The sequence below is a fragment of the Lynx rufus genome, unplaced genomic scaffold (genome assembly GCF_022079265.1).
Source record: "Lynx rufus isolate CCGP_SWC_20201006 ecotype Redwood Valley unplaced genomic scaffold, mLynRuf1.p SCAF_3, whole genome shotgun sequence".
NCBI classification, from domain to species: domain Eukaryota; kingdom Metazoa; phylum Chordata; class Mammalia; order Carnivora; family Felidae; genus Lynx; species Lynx rufus.
In genome coordinates, this window is record NW_025814845.1 from 184,131,465 (window position 1) to 184,150,905 (window position 19,441).

A 19,441-nucleotide genomic window follows, 5' to 3' on the forward strand; every position below is an offset into this window, starting at 1 on the left:
TGTTCATGTGATCTTTATACAAAAGTTTTTAAAACCCTGTAGAAAATCTAACATATAAAGCTTCAGTTCTGTTATTGAGCAGTTGCTAGCTACATGGTGCTGTATCTCCATAGTTTATCAAGTTCTTACGATGATTGTGAGAAGGAAGACTCTGTTCTCTCATGATTATTGAGCCATGAGCAAATTAAAAGAATCTTGTAGAAATGTGACCCCAAAAGAACTAAGAGCTTCTAAGGTCTTATAGGGTTTTAGACTGGAAATAGATCTTAGGGATCAATTTAGTCAAATCCCTTTATTTCACAGATGAAAAATCTAAGGGTCATAGAAATTAGGTGAGTTGTTCATGGTCACCCATTAAACATTTACTGAAGAGAACTAAAACTCTTGTTTCTTCCCAGATTTTCTTGCAAAGGATGTATATACACCTATCACTAAATGCACAGGTCATTCACGGATATTTCCAGTATAAACCATGGCATGAAAATACTGGAGTAGGGAAGAGGAAGGCAGGGAGCAAACAATTCAATACAAATGAAGTCGTAGGAGAAATTCCTACGAGAGAGGAATGGGAATTAAGCAAGGGAGAAGAAGATGCCTATCTAATATCTCATAAAATAAGCCTGTATTCCTTATTCCATGACTAATGTTCTCTAACTAATACATTCTAAATGTAGGTATTCATTTCCAATGACATATCCCCATCTAAAATTCAGCATAGGCTCTGTCATTTTTGAGATATTTCCTGATTCAAGTTAATACTATCTTTGCCTCCCACTTAACAGCACCACTGGATGGGGATGTCAAATGTGGAAATCAGGGAAAGGGGCATGAAGCTGAGCTGAGAGTATCAAGAGCCCATTCTAGAGGTAGTGGCAGTAAGAGAAGTTCATTCTAATAATCCTTAAAAGGCTGGTATAAGAACATGTGTTCACCATATCCCAGTTTGATTGATGCACTGGCATACCTGGAATTGTGTTTTTATTTATTAGCTGTAACTAAAATAATTCTTTACTATCTGCAGTTATTAATAATATTTATAAACTGCTTCTCTTCACTTCAGTCTTGCCACAATCATCCTTAATGATGTGGCTTTATTTTGGTCAATTATGCAGAATTATCCTTGGACTTTGTATTTAAAAATGCAAAGCATGCATTCTACTAATTATGCTAATTAGATACATGCATGAACAGTGGTTTCTGAATAGAAGATGCTTACAAGAGACCTCTATCATATTTATTTGAGAGGTTGTTTTTTTTTTTTTTTAAGGGACAAGATCTTTCCACATTTTCTTATTGCCCTTGCTTTTTACTTGAACAAGAGTGTGAGAAATGTAACCAACATCTATCAATAAAAGGTACCTGGCTGGCTCAGTTGATAAAAGATGTGACTCTGGATCTCAGGATCGTGAGTTCAAGCCCCAAGTTGGGTGTGGAGCCTACTTAAAATAAAAAAAAAAAATTAATAATAAAACAAATTTAAGAATCAGTAATTCTCTACTCCAGTATCTTGCAGTCGGTAGTTGACATTTTGATGTAGGGATTTGATATTGCTGTTACGTGAATTTTGACTCCGACTGAAAAACATTAAACTTAACAAAAATCTTGCCATTATAAATGGAGACTTGATTTCATTGTTTAATTTTATGAAATGCTGAAATGCTACTGAAAACGTAATTATGAATAAAGAAGGTGAGAGATTTCAAAGAATTTTTGGAAAGAGAGTAACATTGGTTGAGTCTAGCATTGTGTAAAATAAGGCAGTATAAGAATTTATCTTTAGTGAGTTCACTGCATAGTTGGAGAACAAATGTACACATGTGAAATATTAAAAGACAATTGACAATTAAGAGCTAAATTGTATTGCAGAAACCAGGAACACTAATAGTTCAAAACACTGTGGGCTAGAGCAGAAAAGAGTGCTTCCTGGTGAAGTGTTCATAGCTCCTTCTCCCCACTTGCCTACTTCAAAGGTTTATATTTCCAGGAAAATTACTAATTTGTCTCTAATAAAAAGAATATATGAGAACACTACAAAGAAAAAAAACTTTACTGGTAAAAAAAATTATAGGAAAGAGCATCTGGAACGAATCAATGTTATTTTGTTGGATGTGATGATGGTATCATGATTGTTTTTTAAAATTTCCCTTATCTTTTAGAGATGCATATTAAAATATTTACAGATGATATGGCATGTCTGCTATTGTTTTAAAATACTCAAAAAAAGATTTTTGGCGTAATAAGTGAAGTAAAAGAACCGAATGTTGATCATTAATGAAACTAGATAATAGGTACAGGGAGACTGTTCTGTTTTTCTGTATGTTTTAATTTCAGCACAGTAAAACAGAATGGAAAGAAAGAAAGAAAAAAGAAAGGAAAAAACAAAAGCATGATCTAGAGCAAATGTTTTACTGAAATGCAAGATTAAAGTCAGGAACAAAAAGGTCCTCTGTCCTTATTTCTTTGACATCTCTAGAGTTTCATGTGGAAGGAAACAGGTGGCCTGCGCTGATTCTCTATTTTTCCACATATCATCTATGCATACAGATATATTTATATATAATAAAATAAAATATAAAAACATGAAAACATGAGAGGGACTGTGGAGATTGCTAGTTGAAATCCACTTTCTTTTTTTCTTTTTTTTCCATTGATAGGGCAATATCTTGCTGTTATGGCTTTGTAACTAAGTGCTTATCAGTGGAATGAGTGCAGACTAATTCATGTCACTTGTGGGACTGAATTTTTGAGTTCATTTTTTCCTGTTCACTGGCTACAACAGAAGCATTGTGGCAACCCACCCTTAGTCAGGTAGATGGTAACGGAGGGCATAGCAGCGTTAAAGAATGGAAGAGCAGTCACATTGAGCTCAGTCTGCTGCAGTCGTCTGGGCTCACACTGAGGTAATAGGAAAGAGAAATAAAGTTTATATTTTATTTAAGCTAGTGGGGAGTGAGGGGGAATATTCTTTTTTAATATCAGTGTTTTATGTTAATCACATTTATACGGAAAAAATATCACTGAAATCTTTAATGTACAGAGAACTAAAATTATTTTTATAAGTATATATTTAACATTTTAAGTACTCATATAAAGAAATTAAAGGTTAATATTTAAAGTCTATAAGTTGCACATTTATGTTGTTATATATTTATACATCCATTTTCACACCTGCTGCCAATATATTTTAATATATAGCAATTAAAAACTTTTTTTGTGTGTGTGGAGGGCACCTGGATGACTCAGTTGGTTAAGTGTCTGACTCTTGGTTTTGTCTCAGGTCACGATCTCACGGTTTGTGAGTTCGAGCCCTGCATCGGGCTCCGTGCTGGCAGCACTGAGCCTGCTTGGGATTCTCTCTCCCTCTCTCTCTCTGCCCCTCCCCGACTCATGCTGTTTCTTTTTCTCTCCAAATAAATAAACTTAAAAAAATAAAATATTTTTCTTTGTGGAAGTATTTTGGTGGTATTAACTTGACCTTCTTTGAATATAACAAACTGTCAATCTTTCAACCATGTAGCTGAGCTTAGGAACTGAGTAACACATAATTTTTGTTTTAGAAGATCTCATTTGAAATTCTGAAGAAAGACAAGGTTTTTTTGAGTAAAAACTTACTAATTTTGTGAAACCTAGAGAAATTATTCTTAGTATATAATCAAATGTAACTGATAAATGTTTGACCTGTTTTTACTACAGTGAGTAGCCACATAAAAAATAAGGATTTAAGAAGAAGGAAAAGAAAAAAAGAAATTCAGTTAAAACACATAATTTCAGGGGCGCCTGGGTGGCGTAGTCGGTTAAGCGTCCGACTTCAGCCAGGTCACGATCTCGCGGTCCGTGAGTTCGAGCCCCGCGTCGGGCTCTGGGCTGATGGCTCAGAGCCTGGAGCCTGTTTCCCACTCTGTGACTCCCTCTCTCTCTGCCCCTCCCCCGTTCATGCTCTGTCTCTCTCTGTCCCAAAAATAAATAAACGTTGAAAAAAAAAAAAAAAACACATAATTTCAATTAGAGTCTAACTAATAGACTTTCAACAGTAATTTTGAAAACCCTTTTAAATTTCTGTATATAGAAAGGTATTTTTATTTGATTCTGTCTTGAACTTAGTATGAAAAAGTTAATTGTACTTCACTGGATTTAAGTGATAAGTTTATTATGAATGGATGATAAACTTTTAAGTTGAAAAGATAGCTTTACTTAACAAAAGTGTGTATTTTAAATAAATAATTTTGAGTGCTTGAGTCTCTTTTCCTTGTGATCTCTGAATAAAATAATGTAAGAAGTCACAAGTAGATATTTTGTGGTTATTAGAAGAAATAATGTCTAAAACCCAAATGTCCATTTGGGTAGGGGTCTGTTACAAAATTATGATATGTCCACAAAAAGCAAGGTGTAGAGTAGAGAATATATAATGTGCTGCATTTGCATAAATATAATGGGAAAGATAATTTCCTTTTCTCACTGCATGAATAAATTATTGTATAGTTTTATAAACAAAAATAAGAAATTGTGCTAAAACCTATCTAGAAGAAGAAGCATTAAAAAATAGGACTCATTTCAGAAACAGTTACTTATTTCACTTTATTTTATCAACAGATAATCTTTTAAGTAAAAAATGAATATTGTTCATCCTTTACAGGAATGAAACATAGGGGAGGCATGAAGAAACCTAACTTCATAGTATCCTAGGAACCCTTTTTTAAAAGAATACTTCAAAAACTGCCTATTTTTTACAGCACTCACTTTTACTACTTTAGCAATGTCACACCTACCCGCTCATAGGTTTTTTTCATTATCTTTTATCACAGATGAATTTCCAGCACTTTATTAACCTCCTCACTGTTTCTGTTTTTACCATCTGTATATTTGCTTATTACCCAGCAGGGCTTGAAAGGGAGCAAGTTTCAGGCTTATGACACTATGGCTCACCTCTTAGCATATTTTTCAAGTCAAAGCAATTCTCCTGTCCTTCTTAAGGAGAGTAAGCAGGAGGCTTGAATGTATACAATCTTCTGTTGTTTTGTCTCATCTTTCTAGGTAGATTTGTTCTTTCATTTGGATTGTCCTTCTGGCTTCTATTCCAAATCAAAGGCACTTGAGAAAAGAGTCATTTTTTTATCTTTACAAATATATCCTATCCATTTCCATGCACCGAATCCATGCAAAGAAATAGCAGGGTTGTGACAGCACATTTTCTGAGACTGTTTTAACATTTTCTGTGGCTTTTGCCAGGAAGGTTTTGTAATTTCTTTTGTTTTTACCTTGGAATTTGATTGCCCAGATGATTACTCATTTGATATTTTTCAAATATTGTTACTTGGGCTTTGTTTTTAAGTACTAAAATGTTCTTTTTTTTTTTTTTTTCTAATTGCCTAAATAAAAATAATTGCTTATTTCTAGCCACAGTAAACAAAAGAAGTCAAGTTTTTCCTCACCAGTCTACACCTGGCTTAGTTAAGCTGATTGATTTGTATTGAAGAATTTTAAACTAGTTTAATTTTAACTAGTTTAAAATTTTTTCTTTGGCAGACCTCAAGAATGATGATTATACTACCAGCCCAGTCTTTAGCAGCAAAACTGAGAATTAAAAATTTTTTCAATTTTTAATTAATCACTAAGTCATTGATTTTTACCTAAAAATCTCCTATTTGAACTACTACAAGAACTTGCAGCTGGTTTCAAAGAATAGTGGAATTGATGCTGTGTGACTTCCAAGTATAGGAGAGCTTCTACTTGGCTTTTTCCTCTTGTGTTAGTCTGGGAGAAGCCAGCCACCTTGTTATGAGGACAGTCAGTCAGCCCTGTAGGAGGTCTCCATGTGGCAAGGAACCAAATTGCTAGCTTTGTGGGACAAGCCAACTCAGAAGCACAGCCTCTAGCCTCAGTGAGGCATTCAGGTGATTTTAGCTTTCTAGCCTTGAGTCTTCCAGTTGATGACCCAGATGTTGTGTAGCTAGGACAAGCCCCCACCACTGTGTTGTGACTAAACTCCTGTCCCATAGAAACTATGAGATAATGAATGATTATTTGGGTGCAATGTATTACGCAGCAATAACTAAATAAATAACAAACTCCTTGAAACAGGCTGTCACTGTGTTAGACAGTAAGGACTATACAATTATTAAGGCAAATTTTGCCTTCAGTGGCGTCTGGTCTTTTCTTTAATCTGCTCATCAATATTTGTTTCTGCTTGAGGGCCTCTGGCTGTGGGCTTTGTTATAGTAGCCCCAGGTAGGTAATTTAGAGCTCCTGGTTGTATGATTTTATTTTATACTTCTATCTTTTATATCCCATATATAAGGTTATTTTATGACCTTATTTTATATCTTAGTATATGTGTATGTGTAAATATGTACATATTTTATTTTTTTATGAAAAAAATTTTTAATGTTTATTTTTGAGAGAGACAGACACAGAGAGAGTGCAAGTGGGGGAGGGCAGAAAGAAGGGGAGACACAGAATCTGAAGCAGTCTCTAGGCTCTGAGCTGTCAGTACAGAGCCCAATGCAGGGTTCAAACCCACAAACCGGGAGATCATGACCTGAGTTGAAGTTGGATGCTCAACCAGCTGAGCCACCCAAGTGCCCCAGACCAAACTTTTAGAAAAAGAAACAATAATAAGCCTATTTTGAATATTTTAAATTTTACACAATACTCTCTTTTTTAAAATACTGTTAGTATTTTTATAAAACTGTCATGCTCCCTTGGCCACAGCAACTTCTCATTCAGCACGTCTCTGGAGGCAAGGGAAACAAAAGCAAAAATGAACTATTGGCACCTCATCAAAATAAAAAGCTTCTGCACAGCAAAGGAAACAGTCAGCAAAACTAAAAGGCAACCGACAGAATGGGAGAAGATATTTGCAAACGACATGTAAGATAAAGGGTTAGTATCCAAAATCTATAAAGAACTTCTCAAACTCAACACGTAATAAACAAATAATCCAGTGAAGAAATCAGCAAGAGACATGAATAGACACTTCTCCAAGAGACATGAATAGACAGCCAACTGACACATGAAAAAATGCTCCACATCACTCATCATCAGGGAAATACAAATCAAAACCATAATGAGATACCACCTCACACCTGTCAGAATGGCTAACATTAGCAACTCAGGCAACAACAGATGTTGGCCAGGATGCAGAGAAAGAAGATCTCTTTTGCATTGCTGGTGGGAATACAAACTGGTGCAGCCACTCTGGAAAAGAGTGTGGAGGTTCCTCAAAAAAATTAAAAATAGAACTACCCTACGACCCAGCAATTGCACTACTAGGTATTTATCCAAGGGATACAGGTATGCTGTTTTGAAGGGGCACATGCACCCCAATGTTTATAGCAGCACTATCAACAATTGCCACAGTATGGAAAAATCCCAAAAGTCCATTGACAGATGAATGGATAAAGAAGATGTAGTATATATATATACAGTGGAGTATTACTCGGCAGTCAAAAAATGAAATCTTGTCATTTGCAGCTACGAGGGTGGAATTGAAGGGTATTGTGCTAAGTGAAATTAGAGAAAGACAAACATCGTATGACTTCACTCATGTGAAGACTTTAAGATGCAAAACAGATGAACATAAGGGAAGGTAAGCAAAAATAATACAAAAACAGGGAGGGGGACAAAACATAAGAGAGTCTTAAATGTAGGGAACAAACAGAGGGTTACTGGAGGGGTTGTGGGAGGGGGGATGCACTAAATGGATAAGGGGCATTAAGGAATCTACTCCTGAAAACATTGTTGTGCTATATGCTAACTTGGATATAAATTAAAAAAACAAAACAAAACCTGTCATGCTCATAAGAAGACATTTAAGGGTCAAAGATAAAATTAATTAATTTTAAAAGTTTATTTAATTTGAGAGAAAGAGAGAGAGGAAGAGCGCACGAGCAGGGGAGGGGCAGAGGGAGTGGGGGAGAATCCCAAGCAGGCTCTTCACTGTTAGTGTGGAGCCTAATGAAGGACTCAGTCTCACAAACCATGAGATCATGACCTTAGCTGAAAGCCAGAGTCAGATGCTTAACTGACTGAGCCACCCAGGTTCCCTCAAACATAAAATTTAAGAGGATATAATGGTGGCTCTCATACAAATATAAAAACGTGAGTGAAGATTTTTTTTAAATCTCTTAGTTTATGAAGGAATCAAGATATAACCAGTTTAAAAAGAATTCGAAAAACTACATATATATGTCAATTAGGGAATGTTGTAATGGATTTACAAATAAATGCAAAATCTATTAGGATTGGTCAGTATTGGGGCACCTGGGTGGTTCAGAGGGATGGGCCTCTGACCCTTGATTTCAGCTCAGGTCATGATCCTAGGGTTGTGGGATGGAGTCCTGCCTAGTGCTCTGGGCTGAGTGTGGAGCCTGCTTGGGATTCTCTCTCTCCTCCTCAAAAATAATTGATCATATCCATATAGTAGTAATCATTTGCATTCTACCAGACACAGTTTGTATTTTTATGGACAAGATTAATTTACATTGCTATCATTCTTTTATGACATTGCCAGTTTGTTTTATTTATTTATTTATTTATTTATTTATTTATTTATTTATTTATTATGAAATTTATTGTCAAATTGGTTTCCATACAACACCCAGTACTCATCCCAACAGGTGCCCTCCTCAATACCCATCACCCACCCTCCCCCCCTGCCACCTGCCATCAACCCTCAGTTTGTTCTGTTTTTAAGAGTCTCTTATGTTTTGGCTCCCTCCCTCTCTAAACTTTTTTTTTTTCCTTCCCCGCCCCATGGTCTTCTGTTAAGTTTCTCAGTTCACTGCTTTGTAGAATATTCCCAAATCTGCATTTTCTAATTGTTTCTTGAGGGTTAGATTCACAATAAACAATTTCTTGAGATTATTTTCTAGGTCGTGTCAAGATCAGTGTAGTTTTGTTGGCCAGGTACCAGTTTTCCACTGTTATAGACAATACATGCTCCAGTGACCAACTTTTCACACTTGTGTGATCATGTCTTTGGGATAGCAGTTCTAAACTTGAAGGTGCACTAAGTTTTCAAGTGGGGAATTTATTGAAATTGCAGATTATCGTAAGTTGCAGATGACTGTAGATATTTTAATTTAATAAATCCTAGATAAAACCTAGTAGTCTACATTTTTTATTACCACCCAAGAGTTTTCAGGTTGTATTGGACAGAAGAGTACATTTGAGAAACCACTTATTTAGAGAAAAGTACCTCAGAGGCTTATGGAGCAAAGCCTACATGCATTTTAAATTTCAGCATGTATTTCCAAGCTTTTTATCATAAGGCTCCCATTTCCCTAAACCACAGCTGGCAATATGCTTTATTAATTTTTGCATTTATTTCTAATTTACTACCAATTTTACCTTTGGAGTAACACAAAAATATTGTTTTTTTCTGTTTAAAAACTAATGTATATATGTAGAAGATTTATAAAATATTTTCATTTTTAATTTTACTTTAAAAAAAGAGGGGCGCCTGGGTGGCTCAGTTGGTTGAGTGTCCGACTTCAGCTCAGGTCATGATCTCATGGGTCATGGGTTCGAGCCCCACATCAGGCTCTGTGCTGACCACTCAGAGCCTGGAGTCTGCTTTAGATTCTTTGTCTCCCTCTCTCTCTGCCCCTCTCCTGCTCGTGATCTGTCTCTCAAAAATGAATAAATGTTAAAAAAGTTTTTAAAAAGATGATGGTAATTGGGGTGGTCTCACTAGAAGCTTAAAATATGATTTTATTTTTCCATAGCTTTTCCCTCAAAAGCAAGATTTAAAACTTTCCAATGGAATGAATTTTTTACAGAGTACTTACCAAACTCTTACAGAGTCTCTACTGGGCGCTAGGTACCGTGCTAAGTGTTTTACAAATATTGATTCATTTACTTATTCTAAAAACCTTGTAAATACTATTATCATCCTCATTTTTTAGATAATGAAACTGGGGCATAGGGTAGTTAAATAACTCTGTTAAAGACTTGCAGATACTGAATAGTGGAGTTAGGATTCAAATTTATTAAAAGCCATGGAGGCAGAGAGTCCTTGTAATGAGTTAAAGAGTTTCAAACTTGTTTGTGTATATCGTATGACATGAATGAGTTGGTGCTACCCCTCACCCACAGTGTTTGCCTGAGTGTTTTCCTCCTTCCTCTTAAGATGCAGGTAGATGTTTTGAGGTTTGGAGAGGTAAAAAATGGAATAGATCAAAGACCCCTGGAGAAGGGATATATCTTCCCATTTCTTTAAAAACAAAACAAAACAAAACAAAACCAAAAAACAAAACCGTGTGGTTCCAACGTGGAAGATGTAAGGCAGCTAAGACCATTTTGGTATCACAAGGGTTTTACAGTTTTAAAGTTATAGGGGGCTCCAGCCTGGGTAGGAAAGAAGCAACAACAGGAGAAATGCGGGATGCCCACAAGAGGCAGGGAAGTAGACTGAGAGTCCCCAGAGACCATAGATTTGTGAGTTGTTCTTTGTATTCCTTGAATACAAAGGAAATACTCCATTAGGATTTTCTGTTCAGTTATAAAAAATTAGGCATATACACTTTTTCTCTATATTAAGTACTCTTCATTATGTTATGATGGAACATCATATACACTGTTCAAACTATTGTATAATGGAACACAGAGTGTTATCAATGAATAATATGTCATATCATCTCTTTAAAAGTTTCAGTATTCAGTTGTGTCAGATTTTTTTTTTTAATTTTTTTTTCCAACGGTTATTTATTTTTGGGACAGAGAGAGACAGAGCATGAACGGGGGAGGGGGAGAGAGAGAGGGAGACACAGAATCGGAAACAGGCTCCAGGCTCTGAGCCATCAGCCCAGAGCCCGACGCGGGGCTCGAACTCCCGGACCGCGAGATCGTGACCTGGCTGAAGTCGGACGCTTAACCGACTGCGCCACCCAGGCGCCCCAGATTTTTTTTTTTTTAAACCATCTTGTTCCTTGATTGGGAACTTTCAAAAAACACTTGGGGAAGAATCTGCACAGACTTAAGTCCTGGCAAGTAAGTTAAGCAGGCTGAGTAGGATGAGCTGATAAAATGGCTATAAATGCTAATGACCCTCATTTTACATGTAGGCTGCTAGGCTCTAGGGTCAGTGCAGCTGTGTATTTTTCACCACACATGGAGTATTACAGATGTTGAAATGATGCTCTCCTAAAATACACCTAAGGAATGGAGTTGGGACATGGTGATTAGTGAAAATTCTAAAGATAGTGTAGGAACAAGTAGCAAAGCCAGTTTAAGAGCTGATAATTTTATCAACAGATCTCAAATTTAGTGTAGCAGCACAAGGATTTGCCTTGATCCACCGCTGTGAGAAAGTAACTTTGCTGCTAACAATAAAATACGAAAATTGTAAGTTATATTATTCATAAATTAGAGTAGTTATATTTGTAGTACCTTATTGTCCTGAATTTCTTGAGTAGGAAGTAAGAGTTTCAGCTTGTACACACAAATGTGAGAACGATAATATTTTGGTTTATACGATGTGATTTAAAGGATTTGGGGAATGCTTTTTGATCCTCAGTCCTACACTCCTCCCAACCCACTCCTACCTCTCTAAAATCTCCTACATATTATGATATTTTCTTTCCCCTTTTCTTTAAGATTATAGACTTAAAAGCTTCAAATGTATTAAACCAGGTAGGAGCTAAAAAATACCTATAGTATGAGTTGAAGTTTAATGGGTTATGAGCTACGTTAAAATTTAATTAAAGAGCAAAATATTACCAGGAGAGGACCAACCTTGGAAAGGTGTGGAGATGGGTAATTAGCAGCCAAATTATTCTTGGGCTTTGGGAAGGGCAGGAGTAGGAAGAATACTCATGAATGAAGGAATCCTAAGGCTAGCAATCTGTTTAGCGTCCCGGTCATGGAATAGAACACCAGTAAATGAATTATAATCTTGGCTTTGAAATATGGCTTTGGAATGCTTCATAACTTTGAATTTTCTCTTCCTTGGTTGATAAAATAAAGCTTTCAAAGAAAAAAATGTATAATATTAAAAAATGTTTTTAAGAGAACATCTCCCTCATTCCTGGCAGAAGTATAAATTGACACAGCCTTTCTGAAGTTCAGTTGGCCAATATGTGCATCCATAAAATTAGTATCATGCCATGATGCTAATTTTCCAGCAGGATATACCATTTTTTACCTTTGCTACTTGTTATTAAGGGTTCAAAGTTTAATGTTAATTCATAGTTTGGTTTCTGATAAAGATGCAAATAATTTCTGTCTAGTAAGAAAAATAACCCGGGGTGCCTGGGTGGATCAGTCCAACTTTGGCTCAGGTCATGATCTCAGGTCCCTGAGTTCAAGCCCTACATCGGGCTCTGTGCTGACAGCTCAGAGCCTGGAACCTGCTCCTGATTCTGTGTGTCTCTCTTTCTCTGCCTATCCCCCACTTGTGCTCTCTCAAAAATAAATAAACATTAAAAGAAATTAAAGAAAAAAAGAAAAAAAACCCCAAAGATTATGGTTTATTGTTCTGTAAGACATTAAACAGATCCAAAAAAAAACAACCACACTAAACTACCAATATTATTCTAATACATATTTTTTTTCTAAATGCCTGAAATACCAAGTTTTTCAAATGCATTTGAAACTAGCTTAGTGATCTTACTGATTCCCTCATGATTTAGTTAGATATTTGAAACATGTCTAATTTATATTTTTATGAGAACTGTGTTTTTAACTTTAAACAATAGATTTATTGATCTTTTGACAATAGGGCTATTGAAAATCTAATAAATAACAACAAAAGAAAATGAAAAGAATGCTAACCTAAGGTAGCATCGTCTCATTAAGCAAAGGGAAAAACTGAAATGGCACACTTCTATCTCTTTTTTACAAATGTCCACTCTAATGAATTTTTCGTTTTTGTCCTTCCCCAATCCATATGTCCAGTGAATAATCTAAAGGTTCATGATTTACTAATTTTGTTCCTCCTCAGTCTCTTTGAATACTTATCCTTCAGTTTTCCTCAATTTTGAATGTTTTTCATAAGAGACCAGTATTCTTTTATAAGATTCACTTACATAGAATAGAAGGTAAAAAATAATATATGGTCCCTTTTCATCCTTGGGTGAACTCTTCCGTTGGGAAGTTGCAAGTATTTTACCCACCCCAAACTATCTTATACTAATAGAAATTTTCAAATCCTTTAGGAATAAAATAATACTCAGATAATTTTGTACATTTGTGTATACTTTGTTTCCTGTAAGAACTATGTATGAATTTACAGAGAATAAACAAATAGAGATTTCAAACTATATTAGTCTACGTGGGTTGCCATAACAAAATACCATATACAGGATGGCTGACACAACAGAAATTTATTTCTCACAGTTTGGAGACTGGAAATCCAAGAATCAAAGTGCTGGCAAATTTGATTTCTGGTGAGAGCTATCTGTCTTGCAGACAGTTGTCTTCTTGGTATGTCCTCTCATGGCCTTTATTTGATGATGTGTGAAAGAGAGAGCTCTCTATTGTCTCTTCTGTGAAGATACTAATCCCATCAGGTTAAGGCTCCAACCCTTATGACTTCATTTACTCTTAATTACTTCCTTAGAAGCCCCCCCCCCCCCGTCTCTAAATTGCCACACTGGAGGTTAGGGCTTCAACATGTGAATTTCTAGGTGATGGGGAGGATACAAAGATTCAGTCCATAACAAAAATGTTTAATTTAAATAGGCTTAAAATACCTGAAATTCATTTTGGGGCTTATTGGTAATGGAAAAGAAAATACTGAAAACTCATTTTGAAACATCAGTAAGGTTTTATTAATTGCAAGAAGTACAGGCCTAAGGGAAGAGCATATGTTTACATCATTTGCTCTTTTTTATCATCAAAAGTAATGATATTATACTTATATCAATGTTTAGCAAATGATGGTGCATTTTTCTGCATATGTAAGTTTTTAAAAAAAAATTTTTTTTCAACGTTTTTTATTTATTTTGGGGACAGAGAGAGACAGAGCGTGAACGGGGGAGGGGCAGAGAGAGAGGGAGACACAGAATCGGAAACAGGCTCCAGGCTCCGAGCCATCAGCCCAGAGCCTGACGCGGGGGCTCGAACTCACGGACTGGACCGCGAGATCGTGACCTGGCTGAAGTCAGACGCTTAACCGACTGCGCCACCCAGGCGCCCCTGCATATGTAAGTTTTAAAGTGAACAGAAGATCACATTTCATAAGTATATGGAGACCTATCTGTAATTTCTAAACTAGTTAGGAGATAAAAAGTAGTAGTGGACTATTTCGTTTTTTCAACACATTGAATATTTTTCTTAAAACTTCCTTTCTTCTGATCAGTAAACACTCCCATGGTACAAACTTGTACCTGTCTTTCTTTACCTCATAAAACAGGTACTTGGCTTTGCCCTTGGCTTTATCATGGAGCAAAGCGTTGTCAGACAAAGTGTAGGTAATATGCATACTTGTAGTGAAACTACTGAAACTAGCGCAGAAAACACAAATCAAATCAGTGTGTATGACATTTTGTTTATTTCTATGACAAAGCAAATCTTTTCTTCATTTAGTACTAGCATATACAAATGAGCTTGACCTAAGGTACATATGTTACTTGAAAATATAAATGCATGATATGAAAATCTCAGTTCTATAACTTCCTTTAATTCTTAAAAGTTCAATAAATGAAAACAAAACAAGTGGACAATAAGAAAAAAAAAGACTATTTGGAAAAGATAATTTATATTAAAAAGGATTATTTTACTTTTCAATGGCATTATTTAACAAAAAAAATTACCAAAGATTTTCTTTATATCACAGTGCATTTAAAATTAAAATAAAGCACTGGAATAATAAATATTTTAAAGTGAATATACCAAAAATAAACCTAACCTACATATTTAAGTGAAATAAAGACAACTGTGGGAGTTAACAGTAAGCATCTGTTATTATCTAGACATGAACTTTAGAGGACAAGTAATTCAGTGCATAAATGAGATTTGAAAGATAAAGGAAAGAATATCTTTAAGACCCAGAAATCAACTTACCCTGAATGAATCTCAAAATCAGGAACTCAACAGAATCCTTGCATTCAAAAATATATTCTTCTCAGCTATATATATGATATATATAATAATTTTTGATATATATGATATATATATATAAATAAGGGTTAAATTTTTTATTCTTTAGCTTTTTAAAAAATTAATATTTTGTTTTTTACAACAGTTTTAGGTTCACAGCAAAATTGAGGGGAAAGTAAGAGATTTCCCACATACCTCCTACCCAATTTATGCATAGCCTCCCCTATTATCAACGTCTCCCACCAGAGTGGTACATTTATTACAACTGGTGAATCCAGGTTGACACATCATAATCACCCAAAGTCCATAGTTTACATTATGCTTCACTCTTGGTGTCAAGTATTTTATGGGTTTGGATAAATGTATAGTGACATATGCCCATCACATATGGTATCATGCAGAGTGTGTTCACTTCCCTAAGATCTTCTGTGCTCTATTTATTCATCCCTCCCACCCCGACACCTAGCAACCACTGATCTTTTTACTCTTCTCCATAGTTGTCTCCTCCAAAATGTCATTTGGTTGGAATCATATAGTATATAGCCAGATTGGCTTCTTTCAGTTAGCAGAAGTTACCTAAAAGTTTCTCCATGTCTTTTCATGGCTTGATAGCTCATTTTTTCTTTTTTAATGTTTATGTATTTATTTATTTTGAGAGAGAGAGCGAGAGAGCGAAAGCGAGAGAGAGAGCATGGGCAGGGAGGGACAGAGAGAAAGGAGGAGAAAGAGAGTCCCAAGCAGGCTCCTTGCTGTCAGTGCAGAGCCCAAGGAGGCTAGATTTCATGAATGGTGAGATCATGACTTGAGAAGAAATCAAGAGCCAGACACTTAACCAACTGTGCCAAACTCCTTTCAGTAAATACTGAAGAGCATAATTGCTGGGTCAATCAGTAAGAGCATGTTTAGAGTATGTAAGAAACTATCAAACTGTCTTCTAAAGTGATTGTACTATTTTGCATTGAAGCAACAATAAATGATAGTTCTTGTTGCCTCACATCTTTGTCAACATTTGGTGTTGTAGATTTTGGCTATTATAATTGTGTGTATAGTGGTATATTATTTTAATTTTCATTTCCCTGATGACCTATGATGTGGAAAATTTTATATATGCTTATTTGCCATCTGTGCATCTTCTTTGGTGAAGTGTCTCTTAAGGTCTTTGTCCTATTTTTTAATTGGACTATTTTCTTATTGTTGAGTTTTCAGAGTTCTTTTATATTTTATGTAACAGTCCATTATCAGATATACCTTTGCAAATATTTTCTCCAAGTTTGTCTTCCCATTCTCTTGTCATTGTCTTTTTCAGAGCAGAAGTTTTTAATTTTGATGAAATTTAGTTTATCAGTTATTTCTTTCATGGATTATTCCTTTGATATTGGATATAAAAAGTCATTGCCATATCCAAGGTCATTTCAATTTTCTATGTTGCCTTCTAGGAGTTTTATAGTTTTGCCTTTTACATTTAGGTCTGTAACCTATTTTGAATTTCTTTTTGTGAAGCATGTGGGGTCTGTGTCTGAATTCACTTTTTTTATGTGTGGATGTCCAGTTGTTCCAACACCATTTGTTAAAAAGACTGTCTTTGTTCTATTGTATTGCCTTGGCTCCTTTCTCAAAGACCAGTTGACTGTATTTATGAGACTGTATTTCTGGGCTCTTTATTCTATTCCATTGACTTATTTGTCTATTCTTTCACAAATACCATTCTGTCTTGATTATTCTAGCTTTATAATAAGTATTATAGTTGGGTAGTATCAGTCTTCCAACTTTGTTCTCATTCATTATCGTGTTGGCTATTTGGGTCTTTTGCCTTTCCATATAATCGTTAGAATTGGTTTGTCAATACCTATGAAATAGCTTGCTGGGATTTTGATCGGGATTGCACTGAATCTGTAGATCAAATGGGGAAGAACTGATATCTTGGTGATGGATCTTCCTATTCATGCACATGGTATATCTCTCCATTTATTTAGCTCTTTTATGTTTTTATTCATCACAATTTTATATTTTTCCTCATATAGATCTTATACATATTTTGTATATGTATTTATAGATTATATTGTATACAATATAATTGTATAATACAATATAGATTATATTGTATACAATATGGATTATATATAGATTAGGTATATAGATTTATACCTAAGTATTTCATTCTTTTAGGTGCTGGTATAAATGATATTGTGTTTTTAATTTCATATACCACGTGTTCATTGCTGCTATAGAGGAAAGAATATTAACCATGTATCCTGTAACCTTGCCATAATTGTATATTTGCCTACATATATTTAATAGCAAAACTGTATACACATAAAAAGGTGATATATTACCCATAGAAGAACCAAATACTTCCATTGTTAATGAATCCTAGGTTAGGACTTACTTATATTGTGAAATGTAACATTTGATTTTTGAAAATGGAGGGTATGATTATCTCATTTGTGTTATGACTGTGTAGTCATGTATAAAAAAAATCTGATCAAATGAAAAAGTGTCTTTTTTTCCTTATTATTCAACTAATTTGTTTCTTGTTGGATTTTCAAAACTTGGAATTTCAGAACAGTTGTGACATATATATAAGTGAAAAGTGTGGGGAAAAGCATAGTTGAAATAGTGTCAGGACATTTGGGTTGTAGTCCAGTGTTGGCATCTACTTGTATTCCCATGGATGAATACCTTTATCCTGTATGCTTGGTAGAGTGAGGATGTACAAAAATAAACAAGACAAAGTGCTTTGTTGTAGGTGCCATATAAAACTATGCTAATGATGTTAATAAAGCTCACTATCACTGAAATTACAGATACCCCATATACATCGGAAGATAGAAAGGAAGAACTCATTTCTCCACAGGATATTCCAGAAATCATTGTGAAGGGGTCTGAAGCTGAAATTAATCTTCAAAATATGGATTTTGATAACTGATTTACAATTTTAAATACTAGTCAATAAGATAATATATCATGATTGAGAAGAAGGCCTCCTGTGTCACTTGAAATGAAAATGTAGACTGCACTGAAAACCGTAAAATACTTAGGAATAGACTTAACCAAAGAGGTAAAAGATCTATACGCTGAAAACTATAGAAAGATTATGAAAAAAATTGAAGAAGACACAAAGAAATGGGAAAACATCCCATGCTCGTGGATTGGAAGAACAAATATTGTTAGAATGTTGATATTACCCAAAGCAGTCTACATATTCAGTGCAATCCCTGTCAAGAACCACCAGCTTTTTCCACAGAGCTAGAACAAACAATCCCAAAATTTGTATGGAACCAGAAAAGACCCCAAATAGCCAAAGCAATCTTGAAAAGAAAACAAAAGCTGGAGGTCTCACAATTCTGTACTTAAAGGTATATTACAAAGCTGTAATCCTCAAGACAGTATGGTACTGGCACAAAAACAGACACATGGATCAATAGAACAGAATAGACAACCCAGAAATGGACCCCCAAATATATGGCCAACTAATCTTTGACAAAGAAGGAAAGAATATCCAGTGGAAAAAAGGCAGTCTCTTCAGCAAATGGTGCTGAGAAAACTGGACGGCAACATGCAGTAAAATGAACCCGGACCACTTGCTTTCCTGATACACAAAAATAAACTCAACATGGATGAAAGACCTAAATGTGAGACCGGAAACCATCAAAATCCTAGAGGAGGAAACAGGCAGCAGCCTCTTTGACCTCAGCTGCAGCAACTTCTTACTAGATATGACTCCTGAAGCAAGGGAAACAAAAGCAGAAATGAATATTGGGACCTCATCAAGATAAAAAGCATCTGCACAGCGAAGGAAATAATCAACAAAACTTAAAGGTAACTGATGGAATGAGAGAATATATTTGCAAATGATGTATCAGATAAAAGGTTAGTATCCAAAATCTGTAAAGAATTTACCAAACTCAACACCCAGAAAACACATAATCCAGTGAAGAAATGGGCAAAGACATGAACACTTTTCCAAAGAAGACATCCAGATGGCTAAAAGATGCTCAACATGAAAAGATGTTCAACATCACTATCATCAGGGAGATACAAATCACAACCACAATGAGATATCACCTCACACCTGTCAGAATGGCTAAAATTAACAACTCAGGAAACAACAGATATTGGCGAGGATGCTGAGAAAGAGGAACCCTTTTGCACTGTTGGTAGGAGTGCAAACTGGTGTGGCCACTCTGGAAAACAGTATGTAGGTTCTTCAGAAAATTAAAAAATAGAACTGCTCTACGAACCAGCAATTGCACTACTAGGTATTTATCCAAAGAATGCAAAAATGCTGATTTGAAGGGACACATGCACCCCAGTGTTTATAGCAACACTATCAACAGTAGCCAAAGTATGGAAAGAGCCTGAATGTCCATTGACTTGTGAATGGATAAAGAAGATGTGGTAT